General features: G+C 46.4%; 1 protein-coding gene across 1 annotated transcript in view; it reads left to right on the forward strand.

The window, feature by feature from the left end:
- The window catches only part of LOC144599784 (transcription factor COE1-like), a 164,639-nt gene that overhangs the window by 87,684 nt on the left and 61,333 nt on the right, over positions 1 to 15,622 (forward strand). The window lies entirely within an intron of this gene.

Raw genomic sequence — 15,622 nt, forward strand, 5'->3', positions numbered from 1 at the left:
TTTTATCCTCCTTGTATGTTTATCCCACTCCCCCTTAAGTAGATTCATGCATTTCACCTCAGTCCTCCTGGAGTAGACAATAGACAATAGACAATAGGTGCAGGAGGAGGCCATTCGACCCTTCGAGCCAGCACCGCCATTCAATGTGATCATGGCTGATCATTCTCCATCAGTACCCCGTTCCTGCCTTCTCCCCATACCCCCTGTAGTAGCAAATTCCAAAACGCTAACTGTTCTCTGGGCAAAGATGTTACCTGAATTCCCCATTGAGTGCATTGGCAGCGAGCTTACAACCTCCAGGTTGGTGGAATTTTCATTTGGCCCCAACAGCTTCCTGAGTAAGCAAGTTTCCGATTTCTCCCACCATTCATGTGAAGAGGCATTTCCTGATACCATCCTTGAGAGGCCCAGCTATAATTCCAGCCGCCAAACCTCTCCCTGCGTCCCAGATTCTGCGACTAACTGGCTCGCCATGTTTCTGCACTTCCCTGGAGAATTCTGCAGCTGCTTGATACTGGTTTAGCTTTCTATAGTCTGCCAGAATGGGTTAGCTTGGTTCCAGACTTTCAGTGCCAGGCTCATCATCTCAGAGCCAAGTCCATCCCATGGCGACAGTCCATACCTCTCTGATCGGATCTATCAGGTGAAGAGATTCACAATTGTCCAAATAAGTTTCCCCTTCGCTAAGCTGCCACTTTCCATTTCCTACACTCTTGTTAAATCAAAGTAATCTCATTTGAAATACTGCATCGTTAGTCAAAAATATTTGACCTTTCAAGATAGACACTAAAAGCTGGAGTCTATAGACTTTAGTGTCTATCTTGAGCCTTTCAAGATAGACACTAAAAGCTGGACACTAAAAACGGGTCAGACGGTATCTCTGGAGAAAGGTGACGTTTTGGGTCGAGACACTTCTTCAGACTGAATAATTCTTTGGATTAAACTAGCATCTGCAGTTCCTTCTTACACTTGACCTTTGAAGAATTGGCTACATGCTGCAATGCTTGTAAATTTAAATGTGTGTATGGATGGACGTGTGCACGGTAGCGCAGCGGTAGAGTTGCTGCTTTACAGCGAATGCAGCGCCGGAGACTCAGGTTCGATCTTGACTACGGGTGCTGCACTGTAAGGAGTTTGTACGTTCTCCCCGTGACCTGCGTGGGTTTTCTCCGAGATCTTCGGTTTCCTCCCACACTCCAAAGACGTACAGGTATGTAGGTTAATTGGCTGGGTAAATGTAAAAATTGTCCCTAGTGGGTGTAGGATAGTGTTAATGTACGGGGATCGCTGGGCGGCACGGACTTGGAGGGCCGAAAAGGCCTGTTTCCGGCTGTATAGATATGATGATGATGATGATAAGAGTCTTCATTGAACATTGTCTTTCGTTGAATGGAAAGTCAGATTACAATTCACGGCTCGTGTGTTTATAGAAGAGGTGAAAGTCTTTTCTGCTCAAAGCATCAATGACATGTGGGTGCCAAAAATAATGTGGTGGAGGAAATGAATGGGTCAGGCAGCACCTGTGGAGGGAAATGGACAGATCACATTTCATAGCTGATAGAAAAAGGTGATTGAAAAAAGGTGGAGCTAGACAATAGACAATAGACAATAGACAATAGGTGCAGGAGGAGGCCATTCGACCATTCGAGCCAGCGCCACCATTCAATGTGATCATGGCTGATCATTCTCAATCAGTACCCCGTTCCTGCCTTCTCCCCATACCCCCTGACTCCGCTATCCTTAAGAGCTCTATCTAGCTCTCTCTTGAATGCATTCAGAGACTTGGCCTCCACTGCCTTCTGAGGCAGAGAATTCCACAGATTTACAACTCTCTGACTGAAAAAGGTTTTACTCATCTCAGTTCTAAATGGCCTACCTCTTATTCTTAAACTATGGCCCCTGGTTCTGCACTCCCCCAACATTGGGAACATGTTTCCTGCCTCTAACGTGACCAACCCCTTAATAATCTTATATGTTTCGATAAGATCCCCTCTCATCCTTCTAAATTCCAGTGTATACAAGCCTAGTCGCTCCAGTCTTTCAACATACGACAGTCCCGCCATTCCGGGAATTAACCTAGTAATCCTAGTGGAGCTAGAGTCAGTGCATATTGGATAGAGGTGGTTGAAAGGCAGATAAATCAGGTGGGAGAGATAAGGTTGGAGAAAGTAACGAAGGCTGGCAGAGAATGTAGAGCGTAGATCATGGAGGGACACTGTTGGGAAAAGCAAAAACACCTTGTTGTTCTTAGATGTAATTTATGGACCAAGTGTAATATCGGGCTATGGGCCATAATTGCTCTTTTGATGCTACACCAATGTGACCGATCACTGGCCCATGATACAACAGAGCTACGGGGAGAAAGTTTTTTAAAAAAGGTGTTGGAAAGAAAGCAATTGTAAGAATATCTTGTGTAGGAAGGAACTGCAGATGCTGGTTTACACCGAAGATAGACACAAAACGCTGGAGTAACTCAGCGGGACAGGCAGCATCTCTGGAGAGAAAGGAATGGGTGATATTTTGGGTTGAGACCCTTATTCAGACTGAGAGTCAGGGGAGAGGGAAACTAGAGACATTAAAGGGTACAGAGAGAATGTAACAACAGATCAAAGCAGATGAATATCTTGTTGGCTTTGTAAGCTGTTTCATGAATAAAACACCATTGTTGATAGTTATTCATATTAATTATTGACTATTTCCCGTATCGGAGAGAGTGAGTGAAAAAGATTCTGGGGCATTGTAAATCAAAGACCTGGAAAATCTCAAAGCAGTGGCAGAGTTGATCAATATATCAACGATTCCTAAAAAGCATGTTAATTTGAAGCCCTGGAATGTTTTGTAGATTTGCTCTGCACCTGCAGACTAATAGCCACCATTGCTACTTTAACAGAACACTAAACTATGAATGAGTACATTTAAAATGTAAAAATTGTTAACCTCTAACATAGATGGGGAGAAGGCAGGAGCATGAGGTTGAGAGGGAAAGATAGATCAGCCATGATTGAATGGTGTAGTAGACTTGATGGCTCAAATGGCTTAATTCTGCTCCTATAACTTATGAACTTAAGATGTCTATGAGAATTTCTACTTAACAGTTCTTGTGTTGGATGCCATTATATGGCACAGTGCTTATGTTTTCACTTTTGCAACTGACAAAACTCTTACAGATTAGATGCAGGGGTGGAGTGTCTAGAATCTGAAGTAAGAGTCATAAGGCAGACACACCAAAATCTGGAGTAACCCAGCGGGTCAGGCAACATCTCTGGAGAAAAGGAATAGGTGACGTTTTCACCAGAGATGATGCCTGACCCGCTGAGTTACTCTAGATTTTTGTGTCTGTCTACGGTTTAAACCAGCATCTGCAGTTCACCCCCATTCATAAAATAAGGCAATGGCCATTCAGAACTGTATTGAGAAGACGTTTCTTCACCCAGAAGGAAATACACCTTTAGAATTCTCTACCCAAAGTGGGATATGTTTGCTTAGTTTCTGAGTAATCTGAGAAGAGATTGATTTGGTTTAGTTTAGTTTAGTTTAGTTCAGAGATACAGCACGGAAACAGGCCCTTCGGCCCACCGAGTCCGCACCGACCAGCGATCCCCGCACATTAACACTACCCTGCACACACTAGGGGCGATTTTTACATTTTATATCAAGCCAATTAACCTAAAAACCTGTACATCTTTTGAGTGTGGGAGGAAACCAAAGATCTCGGAGAAAACCCACGACGCAGGTCACGGGGAGAAGGTACTAACTCTGTACAGACAGCACCCGTAGACGGGATCAAACCCCGGTCTCTGCTGCTGTAAGCGTTGTAAGGCAGCTACTCTACCGCTGTGCCACCGTGCAGCCCATTATTGGAGCGAAGCAGCTGGTAGAGCCACTTCCTCACAGCATCAGGCACCCATCAGGTGCAGACCTGGCTTCCGGTGTCGTTTGTATGGGCAAGAAATAACTTATTTCTCTCTGCGACCACAAGGGCTTTCTCCGGGTGGGCTCTGGTTTCCTCCTACATCTCAAAGATTTGTCACTACAAACTGTCCCTCACGTGTAGATGATTCATGGAATCTGGTGGGGATTTGATGCCGATGTGGCTATAATGCAACGGGATTAGTGTGTGTTAGTGTAAATGGGTGTTTGGTGCTTGGTGTTCAGTTTGTACTTGGTCAAGTCAAGTCAAGTTTATTTGTCACATACACATACACGATGTGCAGTGAAATGAAAGTGGCAATGCCTGCGGATTGTGCAAAAACAAAAGTTACAATTGCAGCATATAAATTAAAATTAATACAAAAAAGAAAATTTAGTCCCTGTAGTTATAATAGTTAACAGTCCTGATGGCCTGTGGGAAGAAACTCCGTCTCATCCTCTCCGTTTTCCCAGCGTGACAGCCGAGGCGTTTGCCTGACCATAGCATCTGGAACAGTCCGTTGCTGGGGTGGCAGGGGTCCCTCATAATCTTGCCTGCTCTTGATCTGCACCTCCTGATGTATAGGTCCTGCAGGGGGGCGAGTGTAGTTCCCATGGTGCGTTCTGCCGAACGCACTACTCTCTGCAGGGCCTTCCTGTCCTGGGCAGAGCTGTTCCCAAACCAGACTGTGATGTTGCCGGGCTAAAGTTCCTGTTTCTGTGCTCTATGAAACTGCCGCTGAGGTAGAAGGTAAGCCATGAACTTGTTGCATGGCGGCGCATGCAAGTGTGTGTAGGATAGTGTTAATGTGTGGGGATCGCTGGGCGGTGTGGAACCGGTGGGCCGAAGGGCCTGTTTCCGCGCTGTATCTCTAAATCTCTAAATCTAAAATCTAAAAAAATATTGATGATACTCAATAAGCTAGGCAACACAGTGGTGCAGCTGGTAGTGCTGCTGCCTCACAGTGCCAGAGATCCAGGGTTCAATCCTGACCCCGGGTGCTATCAGCGTGAAGTTTGCACGTTCTCCCTGTGCCCGATTGCGTTTCCATCCAATGCTCCGGTTTCCCCCACATATCCCATGGACGTGCGGGTTTTGTAGGTTTAAGTGGCCTCTGTAAATTGCCCCGAGTGGGCAGGGAATGGTTGCTAAAGTGGGATAACGTGGAAACTAGTGTGAACGGGTGATCGATGGCTGGCAGGGACTCAGTGGGCCGAAGGGCCAGTTTCCATGCTGTACCCCTTAAAACTAAAACTAAAACAGGGATTTCCAATTTTACTTTCAGCTATTTCCAGCTTTTCTTTTAGCTTTTGCATTTTTGTGTAGTAAAATCACTAGCTGGTATTGCTTTTTAACATGGAACAGGGAAACATTAACAAGGAGGATCGTTATCTCTGCGGCGCTTATATAAAAATCATTTGGGGTTTATTGCACATTATGGAGTTCAGCTGTTTTATAATTGTAAACCCCAATTTATTAAACTGTTCAGAATTTGTAAACTGTCCAATTATTAATTCACCAACAAAGATAGTTTACAAATGCACAGGGGCTTTAAAAGGAGCACACAATTTTCTATGAGAAGTCCTGTTTATTTGTGGATGGAAGTCATGTCTATTTGTGGATGGAAGTCATGTCTTTGCTTATAAATGTGGCTGCTGAGGTTAGACTCTATTAGCTGACTTGCTGTCGAGCACCTGACTCCATTGCCCCAGCAGCCAAGCACACAGCTAATCTTTTGTGGAGGAGCTGAATTTACATCTTGGAAATACCTAGAGTTTACATCACACAAAAGGGCCATTTGTCCCATTTGGTACATAACAGTGTTAATGCTTCTCATGAGATCCAACCCAATATTAATCCTCTTATTTTATGAGTGTACACCATTCCTTTCTTCCTTGTCACAACATCTACCTTCTCCTTAAGTGCAACTGTTCACCTCCGACATTCCTTGTTGAACATTGACTTCTCCAACTTTAGATAGTTCCTCTGTCCCTCTCTTCCCCTCCCCCTTCCCAGATCTCCCACTGTCTTCCTGTCTCCACCTATATCCTTCCTTTGTCCCGCCCCCCTGACATCAGTCTGAAGAACGGTCTCGACCCGAAACGTCGCCCATTCCTTCTCTCCTGAGATGCTGCCTGACCTGCTGAGTTACTCCAGCATTTTGTGAATAAATACCTTCGATTTGTACCAGCATCTGCAGTTATTTTCTTACACATTCCTTGTGGAATGTTTTTTGCTGATGGTTTGTGATGGTTTGCATTGCTTTGTGATGGGTATTCACGTTTCATGGAAACTTAGCGTGAGCCTTTTTACCTCAGTGAGGTCCTGTTGCCATGTTTCACACATAATACCAGAGCTGCGGTTTTTCAACACCTGGACTTCCTGTTAAAGATGTGCATTAGTCAGAGAAGACAAGAAGTTGTCTCAAAGGCTTGTCTCAAAGGCTTGAAAGGAAAAAGGTGTTCCAGCTAGCAAATCAAAAAACAGGAAACAAAAAAAAGAAAAACAGATGCTGGACGTCTGAAACAGAAACAGAAAATGCTAGAAAATCTCAGAAAGTCACCCAGCATCTGTGGATACAGATCTTGCCCCACCTTCCATCCCACAGAAAACCTGCTAGTTTCCCCGCTTATTTCTGGTTCTGATGAAGGTCCAAAATATTGACTGTTTCTCTTTCCACAGATGCTGCCTGATTTGTGAGTTTTTCCAGCATTTACTCTTCATGCTTAAAAAAAAAATTCAGTTGCTGGAAATAAAAATAGAAAATGTTGGAAACTCTCAGCAGGTCAGGTGGGGAAGGGAAAGTAAAAACAGTCCACTTTTATGGTCTGGAACCCTTCATCATAACTCAGAAGGAGAGGAACAAGTTAGTCTATGTAGCAGAGACCAATGCTCTGTTTGTCCAAAGAGGAGTCAGTAAGTTCACCAGAAACATCCACTGCCTTAGCAATGCTTTATCTGATTTACTTTTATGACAGATTAGATGATTTGCAGTCAGTTTGAAAGACTGTGAACACTGGAACGATAGATAGCAGGCTGAGATCAATGGGTTTGTCGGAACGGAGTGTTTGAAGGCAGAATGTTGAAGCTGAAGAAAAGATCACCTGCAGTCAAGAAGGGATAGAGGGGCTGAATGGCCTTCTGTTTCTACCTGTGTAGGAAGGAACTGCAGACGCTGGTTTAAACCGAAGATAGACACAAAAAGCTGGAGTAACTCAGCGGTCTGAAGAAGGGTCTCGACCCGAAATGTCACCCATTCCTTCCCTCCAGAGATGCTGCCTGTCCCGCTGAGTTACTCAAGCTATAAAAGTGACTCCAGCTATCGAAGGTAGACAAAAAAAGCTGGGGTAACTCAGCGGGTCAGGCGGCATCTCTGGGGAGAAGGAATGGGTGACGTTTCGGGTCGAGACCCTTCTTCTGACTGATATCAGGGGAGGGACAAAGATAGGATGTAGTAGGAGACAGGAAGACTAGAGGGAGAACTGGGAAGGGGGAGGGGAAAGAGAGGGAAAGAGCACCTATCTGAGGTTAGAGAAGTCAATGTCCATGTCCATCATCTCTTTCTGCCTTCCTAGCTAAAAGCTCTATTCATTGCTCGCGGAGATGCATTTGTGATTTGCACACTGTGGTTTGTGATTCAGAATGTGGCTCAGCTGTGTTTCGAAAAACTGACTTTGAGCAGTTTGGTTTCACTTGTTGAAAAGGTGAAGCACATTTCTGAACAAGGTTACACTCTGTAGTATTGCGATGATTCGAAATTCCAGTTACTTTTGACATGCCTCAAAAGCCTTGCTGGCCAACAATGCCCCTCCTTGCGAAGATGTGGGCCAGACAACATCTCTGGAGAAAAGGAATGTGACAATAGACAATAGGTGCAGGAGGAGGCCATTCGGCCCTTCGAGCCAGCACCGCCATTCAATGTGATCATGGCTGATCATCCACAATCAGTACCCCGTTCCTGCCTTCCCCCCATACCCCTTGACTCCCCTATCCTTAAGAGCTCTATCTAGCTCTCTCTTGAAAGCATTCAGAGAATTGGCCTCCACTGCCTTCTGAGGCAGAGAATTCCACAGATTCACAATTCTCTGACTGAAAAAAAATTTCGGGTGACGTTTCGGGTCGAGACCCTTCTTCAGCTTGAAGTCTCGGCCCGAAACGTCACCTATTGCTTCCCTCCAGAGATGCTGCCTGACCCGCTGAGTTACTGCAGCTTTTCGTGTCTATCGCCGGTTTAAGCCAGCATCTGCAGTTCCTCCCTACACATGTCCCCTCTTGCCACTGAATCACTCTCCACCCAACACCCCCCCTCTCCAACCACCGCCATATGGCAGCCCATAAAAACGCAGAGGCTCCATATGGGGACTGGAAGATGTGACCTGCATCCATTTCGATGGACAGACGAGGAGCTTGTTTCTCAGCCGAAGCTTAATTTGGGAGCGGCAGCTGCTGGCACAGTGTAGTTATGGCGACTGTGCTCCCGTAAATATTCCAGCCTTCCTAATTTCTGTGTCAACTACACTTAAACATCAGCCTGACAGAAACTACACCAGCATTGCGTGACTCTGGAAATGGCCAGGTCTGATGCAATTAAATCTCCTTCCAGCTTCAGCTGAAGTGAATGTTTTGGGATCTCACTCCGGCAGATCGCTTTCCCCTTCAGATATTAGAATATTTTACAACGATAATGACTCAAACACACTACCAGGGTAAACACTGATGGTGTCTGTAACTAGATCAGTGAGGGCATAATGTGTTATTACTTTTAGAATATATTAGACCAAGTGGACCCATTGGGCCCAAACCTTCTCCTGCACCGGTGCAGCACCCTCTCCTCCCCCCTCAACCTCTCCCTCCTCCCACCTTCTCCCCCCTTTCCCCTTCTCTCCCCTCCTCTCCCCCTCCCTCCCCCCTCCCTCCCCTCAACCCCTCCAGTCCCTCCCTCCTCCCCATCCCCTCCTCCCTCCCCCATCCCCCCTTCCCTCCCCCTCCCCCTCCCTCCCTCCCTCCCCTCCAGTCCCTCCCTCCTCCCCATCCCCTCCTCCCTCCACCCTTCCCTCCTCCTCCCCCCTCCCTCCTCCCCCCTCCCTCCCCTCAACCCCTCCAGTCCCTCCCTCCTCCCCATCCCCTCCTCCCTCCCCCGTCCCCCCTTCCCTCCCCCTCCCCCTCCCTCCTCCCCCTCCCTCCCTCCCTCCCCTCCAGTCCCTCCCTCCTCCCCATCCCCTCCTCCCTCCACCCTTCCCTCCCCCTCCCCCCTCCCTCCTCCCCCCTCCCTCCCCTCAACCCCTCCAGTCCCTCCCTCCTCCCCATCCCCTCCTCCCTCCCCCGTCCCCCCTTCCCTCCCCCTCCCCCCTCCCTCCACCCCCCTCCCTTCCCCTCCCGCCCACTCCATCCCCTCAACCCCCCTATCCTCCCTCCTCCCCCCTCCCTCCTTCCCTGCCCCTCCCTCCTTCCCTGCCCCTCCCTCCTCCCCCATCCTCCACCCCCCCCCTCCCCACCACCCCTTCCCCTCCCCCATCTTTGGCACAAGAGCCGGGGGCCTAGGAGCCCATTCCTGCACTGTACTGTTGGTTCTATGTTCTAATGGAGCTGCAATAAAGCTCTCACCTGAAGTTTATACAACACAGGCATTATGAAAAGCATTAAATCTGGCCTGTTTATTGCATTCACGAAAGAAGCAATTTTAAATTTGCAACATTGTTCCTGACTGAAACCGGACAATCTATATATTACTAAAGCTCTCATCTTGTATGCATGCATGTATGTTCCCGAAATACAGCCAAAACGGTACACGACAGCGCCACAATTTTATGGGCACCTTACTCACCATTCGCCTGTGGTGTGCTGTATCAAGTTTCGTTATATTTTAAAAGTAATTCACTTTATAAACTTTAATAAATGCGCTCCCACTTGCCGGGGCCCGGCAGCTGTGCCTGCGCAGTTGGGGGAGTGTTGTTGAGCCTGGTGTTGGGAGGACCGGCCGGTGCCCGTCCCGGCGTGCCCCATGCCTGACCTTCCCCCCCGTGGTGCAGCGCAGTGGCAGAGAGAAGGTCAAAGAAGATTGCCGCCGGCAGGACGAACATGGGGCAGCGCCTTGCGGTCACTCTCCTGCCGCTGTGCTATCATGTACCATTTTGGCTGCTTTTGACCCAACCAATTGTCCAAGCACTTTTGATGCCATTTTGATCTAATACTTCCGTGTACTTCGTTGAACGATGACTCCTGAGGTAAATGCTCAAATTTTCTTCAAATTAAATTTTGACCACTCAATAATATTAAAATTGTGCGGGTTTTTTTCCATCAACCGCGGTCACAACGGGACCCCAACGGGACCCCAACGGGACCCCAACAGGACCCCAACGGGACCCCAACGGGTTCATGGGTCATCTGCGCTATCGTGTACCATTTTGGCTGCTTTCTGCCCGACCAATTGTCCAAGCGCTTTTGATTGCAACATCCGCCTTAATTTAGTTCAACAAAGATACTGACAAGTTACCAAAGAACCTTTAGTAACAACGGGAACCCAACGCGTTTCGTTCAAATTGTTGCGCTATCGTGTACCATTTTGGGTGTACTTCGGACACATATCCCATAAAATAAACATCGCCATTTTGAACTATTACCTCTGTGTTGAATGTTATCATTAAACGCGTGCTTCGTTGAACGATGACTCCTGAGGTAAATGCTCAAATTTTCTTCAAGTTAAAGTTTGATCATTCAATAATATTAAAATTGTGTGTTTTTTTTTTTTCATCAACCGCTGTCACAACAGGAACGCAATGGGTTCACGGGTCGTGTTTCGTTCAAATTGTTGCGCTATCGAGTACCGTTTTGGCTGCTTTCTGCGCAACCAATTGTTCAAGTGCTTTTGATTGCAACATCCGCCTTAATTTAGTTCAACAAAGATACTGACTAGTCACTAAAGAACCTTTAGTAACAACGGGAACCCAACGCGTCCACGGGTCGTCTAGTAATGGAATTAAAATCGAGGAAAGTTTATTGATGTGAACCATTCACACTGTTTCTCCCTCCACAGATACTACTTGATTTGCTGAGTCTGTCCAACAATTCCTATATTTTTATTTAAAATTGCCCCCACTTTCCTCACACGCCTATTGCAAGCTTCCCAGCTTCTCTGTTTAGTTGAGTTTAGTTTCGAGATAGTTTAGAGATACAGCACGGAAACAGGCCCTTTGACCCACCGAGTCCACGCCAACCAGCGATCCCCGCATACTAACACCATCCTACACACACTAGGGACAATTTTAGAATTATAACAAGCCAGTTAACCTACTAACCTGCACGTCTTTGGAATGTGGGAGGAAACCGGAGCACCCGGAGAAAACCCACGAGGTCACTGGGGGCAACATACAAACTCTTTACAGTACAGCACCTGTAGTCAGGATTGAACCCGGGTACTTTGTGACTAAAAGGCACGTGCTTTTACCAGCTAGAAGCCCAGAGTCACCCAACGACATCCTATTCTCACTTGAAAGAATGCCAGCTGATTAAAACACAACCTCCTGACCAACAGGCAGATAAAAGACAGAATCAGCCATGATCACATTGAATGGCGGTGCTGGCTCGAAGGGCCGAATGGCCTCATCCTGCACCTATTGTCTATTGTCTATAATTCAGTTCAGTTTAGTTTATTGTCATATGTACTGAGATACTGTGAAACGCTTTTGTTGCGTACTATCCAGTTAGTGGAAAGACAATACATGATGACAATTGAGCTACTTACATGATAAGGGAATAACGTTTATTTCAAGGTAAAGCCAGCAAAGCCCAATCAATGATAGTCCCAGGGTCACCCATGAGGTAGATAGTAGTTCAGGACCGCCCTCTGGTTGCGGTAGGATGATTCAGTTGCCTTATAACGACTGGGAAGAAACTGTCCCTGAATCTGGAGGTGTGCGTTTTCACACTTCTACACCTTTAGCCCGATGGGAGAGGGGAGAAGTGGGAGTGTCCAGGGTGCGACTCGTCCACGATTACGCTGCTGGCCTTGCCGAGGCAGCGTGAGGTATAAATGGAGTCAGTGGAAGGGAGGTTGGTTTGTGTGATGGTCTGGGCTGCGTCCACAATTCGCTGCAATTTCTTGCGGTCTTGGATGGAGCCGTTCCCAAACCAAGCTGTGATGCATCCCGATAAAATACTGTCTTATGGCAAAGAGAAACAAGTTCCTGCCCAGAGAGGAGGGGGTTAATTGAAATGCACTTTAGTTTCTGGGTTTCTCACTGTCCTTTTTAATATTCAGAAATTTAATTTGAAATATATTTTTGGAGGGAGCTAATTATGTGTTGGAAGATCTATGGTATATATTAGATATGAAATGCATTAATCAATGCTTTAATATATGCCGATGATACTGGCCACATTTTGTGCTTCTCAGAACTCTACAAACTCTCGCTAACCTACTTTGCCACGTTACCTTTCCCTGCTCGTCTTGATTTGTGAAGTTTTGTGACCCAGTACATTAAAAGTAATTTAATTTAGTTTAGTTTTGGTCCAGTTTAGTTTATTGTTACATGTACCGAGGTACAGTGAAAACCTTTTGTTGTGTGCGATCCAGTCACCGGAAAGACAACACATGATTACAATCGAGCTATTTACTGTGCACAGATACATATAGAAAAGGGAATAGCATTTAGTGGAAGATAAAGCCAGCAAAGTCCGAACAGTTTAGTCCGAGGGTCACCAATGAGGTAGATGTTATTTCTGCATCCTTCTCAGGTACCCTGGCTTGGAAGCATCTTTTACAGCAGTGGTATCAGATGAGGTTGGAGCAACCATGCAGATGGCTGAGATTCCCTGAGAACTCAATCTGGTGTTGCTGTTTGTTCCACTTCGATGTCCAAATTTCCAAGGTTTGGATTCCACAATGATTAAAAGCATAATGTAATGTCCGGAAGTTGGAGAACATTAACCTGGATTTGCCGAGAGAGCCAAATTTAGAAAATAGGCCATGGATATTCCTGCAGCCAGTGTAATAATGTAGGCAGTTTATTAGTTTCAGTTTAGAAACACAGCGTGGAAACAGGCCCTTCAGCCCACCGCGTCCGCACCGACCAGTGATCCCCGCACATTAACACTATCCTACACACACTAGGGACAATTTACGTTTATATCAAGCCAATTAACCTACAGACCTGTACGACTTTGGAATGTGGGAGGAAGCCGAAGATCTCGGAGAAAACCCACGTGGTCATGGGGAGAAAGTACAAACTCCGCACAGACAGCACCCGTAGTCGGGATCGAACCCTGGTCTACGGCGCTGTAAGACAGCAACTCTACCGCTGCGCTACCATAGCCGCCCAAAGTCAAGTTGCGTACAAGTCAAATTGCACACAAATTGCCATGAAAGATGTTTCTCTGGAGTTGGAGATGAGAGACGTATTGGCTAGAAGACAACGGAAAACTCTTCTGCTCGTCTATGAATTGTATCTTGGGATTTATTTTGACATCCTCCTTACATGGGTCTTGGTGTTTCAGTGCTTGGAACAACGGTTTTGAGAGGGAAAATCAGATGGAAGGTTCTATTGGAGAAACACTGTCACTATTTATCAAAGTGTATGTCAAACGTGAATGTGCACTAATACTTAGTTCCATTGCTTTAACTCATTCCACTGTGTCTGAACAGAGTAAGCGATTTAAGCAATATTTGAGGACAGTCTCGTGACTAATTTGAAAGTTTGCTCAGCTTATATCTATAGCTACATACTGTAGGCACACGTTGGTCTGCCCAGCATTACAGCTCCCCATACAATGTAGTTTAAAAAAAAAAACGCTGATCAATATTTTCACTTTGGAAATAACGGTCCACTCAATTTGAAGAGACATTTTAACATGCTTGTGCTTATCACCGTGACTTGGGGGGGGGGGGGGGGGGGGGCGGTGGGGAATGGGGAAACTAGAGGCCTTGTGCCAAGCTCCTCCAATTGTAGGCCGTCTGTATTATAAGAATGTCTCTGCCACGTTCTGTCATGACCTCTGGTGCTGTTCTTGGGCACGTAGAGTTTGCTGTGACAGTTTGGGTTTTCATCGGGTGACAATAGACAATGGACAATAGGTGCAGGAGGAAGCCATTCGGCCCTTCGAGCCAGCACCGCCATTCAATGTGATCATGGCTGATCATTCTCAATCAGTATCCCATTCCTACCTTCTCCCCATACCCCCTGACTCCGCTATCCTTAAGAGCTCTATCCAGCTCTCTCTTGAATGCATTCAGAGAATTGGCCTCCACTGCCTTCTGAGGCAGAGAATTCCACAGATTCACAACTCTCTGACTGAAAAAGTTTATCCTCATCTCAGTTCTAAACGGCCTACCCCTTATTCTTAAACTGTGGCCCCTTGTTCTGGACTCCCCCAACATTGGGAACATGTTTCCTGCCTGTAACGTGTCCAACCCCTTAATAATCTTATACGTTTCGATAAGATCCCCTCGCATCCTTCTAAATTCCAGTGTATACAAGCCCAGTCGCTCCAGTCTTTCAACATACGACAGTCCCGCCATTCCGGGAATTAACCTAGTAAACCTACGCTGCACGCCCTCAATATGAATGTGGGTGGAAACTGGGTGCTCCAGTTTCCATCCACATCCCCAAAAATGTGCTATTTTGCAGGTTAATTGACCACTGTAAATTGCTTGTTGTGTCGGTGAGTGGTCGGAGAATTTTATATTAGTTTAGTTTAGTTTATGGTCACGTGTACCGAGGCACTGTGAAAAGCTTTTGCCTTGTGCTATCCGGTCAGTGGAAAGACAATACATGATGACAATCGAACCATTTACAGTGTATGATAAGGGAATAACGTTTAGCGCAAGGTAAAGCCAGTAAAGTCCGATCAAGGATAGTCCGAGGGTCACCAATGAGGTAGGTAGCAGTTCAGCAATGCTCTCTGGTTGTGGTAGGATGATTCAGTTTGCTGATAACAGGTGGGAAGAAACGGTCCCTGAATCTGGTGGTGTGCGTTTTTCACACTTCTATACCGTTTGCCTGATGGGGGAGGGGAGAAGAGGGAGTGGTCGGGATGTCAGATTGATGAGGGGGTTGTTGGGCTGGTGGGAGGGGATGGGTTTGTGGAGGAACAGGTTTGATGCAATTGCTTTGGGAGCCAGCATAGACTCGGAGGGCCGAACGCCTTTAAAACATAAATCAAAATAAAGAAGTATGGGTTACAAAAGCTGTTCTTTGCCGCTTGAATACTAATCTGTCCACTGTTGAAGGCAGTGTTGGCCACGAGTCTCATTCCCAGTACTCTGGTGAAGCTGGCAGAGGGCTGGTGATCCATCACAGCTGGGGCAGCTGTCCAAGTTTGGCTGGCTGAGATCGCCCCACTGAACCCCTGGCAAGCTCGATGTTGTTACTGGTCAGGGAACCAGCAATGGAGTGTGAGAAGTGACCTCACTCAGTGGAAGCTGGGTAGGAGGCAAAATCTGTCTTCACTTAAAGCAAAACAATTCATTGAAGGCCCTGTTATTAATGTATGTAAGACTTGTTTTTATTAGGTTTCTAAAAGGTGAATTGAGATGTAATGAATGCTGGAAGGTCCTGGCTGCCATGGTGTATGGGCTGATTTAGGGCTTCATGTATTCCATCAAGGCAACCAAGAAATTATCACTCATGTCATCGGCTAATCGGTTTAATGCAAGTGCCATAGCATATGCATTCATATAACTAAAATAGGACTGCACATGGAGCTGACTGGAGTCGA

Source organism: Rhinoraja longicauda, chromosome 14, assembly GCF_053455715.1.
Source record: "Rhinoraja longicauda isolate Sanriku21f chromosome 14, sRhiLon1.1, whole genome shotgun sequence".
Taxonomy (NCBI): Eukaryota; Metazoa; Chordata; class Chondrichthyes; order Rajiformes; family Arhynchobatidae; genus Rhinoraja; species Rhinoraja longicauda.